This window comes from Anneissia japonica, unplaced genomic scaffold (genome assembly GCF_011630105.1).
Source record: "Anneissia japonica isolate Jap-2015-1 unplaced genomic scaffold, ASM1163010v1 scaffold287601_len214881_cov132, whole genome shotgun sequence".
Lineage (NCBI taxonomy): Eukaryota > Metazoa > Echinodermata > Crinoidea > Comatulida > Comatulidae > Anneissia > Anneissia japonica.
Genome location: NW_022687211.1, coordinates 86576 through 90358, shown reverse-complemented (window position 1 = coordinate 90358; position 3783 = coordinate 86576). Strand labels below are relative to the sequence as shown.

The 3783-nt window shown below is 32.8% G+C and overlaps 1 long non-coding RNA gene across 1 annotated transcript; it reads right to left on the bottom strand.

Annotated features, from left to right (window-relative positions):
• Positions 1-1741: 1741 nt before the first annotated feature.
• Positions 1742-3783, bottom strand: LOC117118335. The gene is made up of 2 exons (XR_004447033.1): positions 3481-3783; positions 1742-3111 (listed from the first exon to the last, which is right to left on the bottom strand). It is a non-coding gene; the product is annotated as an uncharacterized LOC117118335 (long non-coding RNA).

Genomic DNA, 3783 nt, shown 5'->3' with positions numbered 1-3783 from the left:
TTGATTCAGCTATGTTTAAAGCAGTTCTGTGTAGGTATATGATGTGCTACAGTGTTTCAATAATATTCATATAAAAGTTCAGATTTTTGTCATAAACTTCTTTCAACCTTGTGTTTACTGTTGTGTAGTTAAATGTATATACCCAGTGAGTGATCAGAGAGATAATGGAAGTGCTGATGGGTTGCAACTGGCTGAACTGAGGTATATTAAAAATTTATTTGTTTCACCTTATTGGAATCATCAATTGCTCTACTTTTATTCATTAATTTAGTCCATATTATCAAGATCTTCAAGCAGTTAAACAAAAATCAACAGGCATGACAAGAAATACTGATTAATGTTATTTATTTACATTGCATGCAAATAAAAACATTTGAAATTTTACATCGGCCTCAATGTGTCCTTATTTTTTTAAGTAATTCAGCCTCTTTTCTGTTATAATGTACATTTTTTTAATTATAGAAAAAAAAAACAAACATGGGCCGATCGAGACTTGAAGTAAATTCCTTATAGAAAAAAAAAAACAAAAAAAAAAAACAAAAAAAAAAGCGATTAAATAGAATCAAAACATATTATATATTTACAGGAATTTCCTGTCTCATTCAAAGTCGATGAACATTACTTCTTGCCATTCCTACTATGCATATGTAGGCCTAGATAAGTAATACAATACATATTCAGCACAGCACGGTCGACTTTGGCTTAAAAAACTACGGTATGACAGTCGACAGAAGACGGGAAATGCAATTTACTACCTCTAAAATCTTACAACTATTACCAATGTATTTTATTTAAAGGCTGGTATACTTATATCATATTAAAATATTCCACTAAAACCTGAGAACTTTCGTCCAAATTGCTACACATTTTCACTTTCCTCGCGACATTGTTTACATTAGTTACCGAGTTTACAAGAACGTTTGTGATTGGCTAATAGCGTCTCACCAATGCTTAACAGATATGGTAAGTGTGCTGTGATTCTGTCTCTTATACACATCTAGCGAAGATAAATTCTCATTTTTGGTTACAGTTTCCCCAAATTTACGATTGCCGACAATTATATTATGTTTCAATAAAATAGTATTGACATTTTTGTGCGAATGCCAAGTAGCGCGGATCGGTGGGTCACAGAATTCGTAAACTAAGCCGATTTTGGAGCCTCAACACACGGTCTATTTTAAACGTTGTGCGAACGTTGTACAAACCGTCTGCAATCGTAATGGGCTTACTTCGAACTATGTTGAGTCGTAGTAAGAGCAAAAATTGCACGTTTGAACCCGCCCTCATCCCGTTCCATGAAATTATCAGAACGGACAGGAACGTTCTTCGAATTAGTTCAGTGTGAAGATGGTATAGCGGTTAAAAAGTCATATGGGGAGCGTACATTAATGGTTGCTGCGCCTAAAATATATAATTTATAAACTCACTTGTTTCGTTTTCTTTTATTCCTTTTTCAATTCCTTGCCAGCTAGCTTTCTTCTAGTTCTATCAGAATTAAAGGCGCCCGAGTGCTAGGATGGCAATACTCAACTGGTGCTGGTCAGGGTACATTTTGACAGATACCTGCTTAGTGACGAGGGCATATCCCCATACTGGGGTTTAGGTGCTGGCCTCTTTCCTTATTTTCCAGTTACATCTGTTTACTTTTTTTCACATAGCGACCCTAGTATTTTGCATGCGCGGTACAAATGTATAACCTTCAACCTTAATTTACAGACATTTTACTACATTATTGTATTTATTGTATTGTATTTAGGCACACTTTATTCAAAAATTGAATACACGGCCACATGGCCCAACAGGTAAAATATAACTGGCACGCAAACCAGAGTCACCATGATAAAATATCTTGAGGAACATGCAACAGAATTTAATCACTTTTTTTCTACATTATTGTAAATACTGTACTGCTAGATTTAAGGATCAATGCAAAATAATACAGGATGGGTGTTACTGAACTTACAGTAAATCTTAATTATAATTGGTAAATTTGTGTACAATTAAAATAGAAACAGGGCGTGCTTCTATCAAGTACCAAGCATTTCATGTTTTATAATTTAACATCGAATAAAGACTTTACATGATTTCCATTAATTTCATATTTAAAGTACTGAGATATACCTAAATGAGCAGTTTCAGTGACAAATACAATGTTGATGCACTTCTTAACTGCTGCCAGCACAAGTCATCCTGGTGCCGGCAACAGTTATCAATTATCTGATCAGAATCCCCTAAATATATACTTATCCTAAATATGGCATATAACAACTCTCTTAGAATGCTTCTTAAAAAAATAGAGATTTTTTGCTAGTATCCTGTTTGTTACTACTGTTGGGTCTTCGTTATTTTTATAAATATTCATCTAAAAATCTAATAATTTTTTTTCATTTTGCGCATTAATACACCTGAAAACAAACTGATATCGTGTGTGGTCGAACTCAAACGAAATGTATCCACATTAGGTAAGAAATGGAATGATCTTTCACATTAGTGAAAGTTTAAGCAATTGAAGGCTTTTCAATAGGCCTATTCTTCAATTTGATGTATTCCTGATGGCAATTTTGTTATTCAAGTTTATATTTACATTTTTATGTAAATACTCTTAACGATATTTTGAGTCTGATGTATAGTTGAAAGAAAGATAAATTCAAATCATTTATAGTAGGTATAGCACTCAAAACAAAAATTAAAGTATATCAGATGCACAAAATTTTAAAGTGGTTATACGGGGGATCATATACAATAGTATAAAATGTATATCCCTTGTCATAATAAGACTGGTATTCATCTTCCATCAGTTCTTCAATATCCTTGAATTAATTATACGTAAAACCTTACCAATATATGTTATTAGTTTTTTACCACTTGGCACCAAACAAATATGTTTAATCTTTTTGCTAACGATATTGTAATTTCCTGTTTTCACAGCTTTTTAAACATGGCGCTTGATCTTTGAGATTAAACCTACCAAATGTGTTGGTTGTTTTAGCCCAAGAAAATTTAAAACTAAAGGAAAAGCTTTCCGATAATACATACTCTGTGATTCATCAATGGCAGAGCGTATCTCTTCTAAAAGAGCATAAGTTGGCACCGGATTATTAAACCAATGACCTGAAAGAAAAAAAAATAAAACATTCCTAATAAGACAAATTTACTGTAAAGCATATGATACATTAAATCAAAATTTAGATATACAAACTAACAATATATATTTGTTACTGAAAATTAACAGGGGGTGAGTTAATAAAATAAAACTGTACAAACACTATTGCGCATGCACAGTGTGTATACCAAGCAGCAAACCCCTCCATAGGGACTGCAATGTATCGCGCTGTTTAATCTAGTATCATTACTCCCTTAAAATGAGCGAACCAACTATACAGCTTTAATTTTCTATCAAAAATGCCTAAATCTATTAATTAACTACCGTATTATTAAATAATGAAAGTAGTTATTCGATGTATAATCAACAAAACTCACCTGGACATTCGTTATTTTCGAGGAGATCATTGATTTCATCCTTAGTCCAGTGAGCTAGCTGCCGAACGTGTTCGGCATGGTCTACCATCCTGTTTACTGCTTCCGCACTTTCCAATGAATTTTTAGAAGATGGGTAAACTTTTCTCCGATTTTAATCATATGTTTCACTCGTTGAACACAAAATCCAATTACATACATATGATCCAGAAATATTCCTTATGCATTTACAGGTAAAGGTTTTTAAAACAGTGAAATATTTACCAATTTCCAAGCTGATTGAAAAATTAACTTTGGCTAACAATA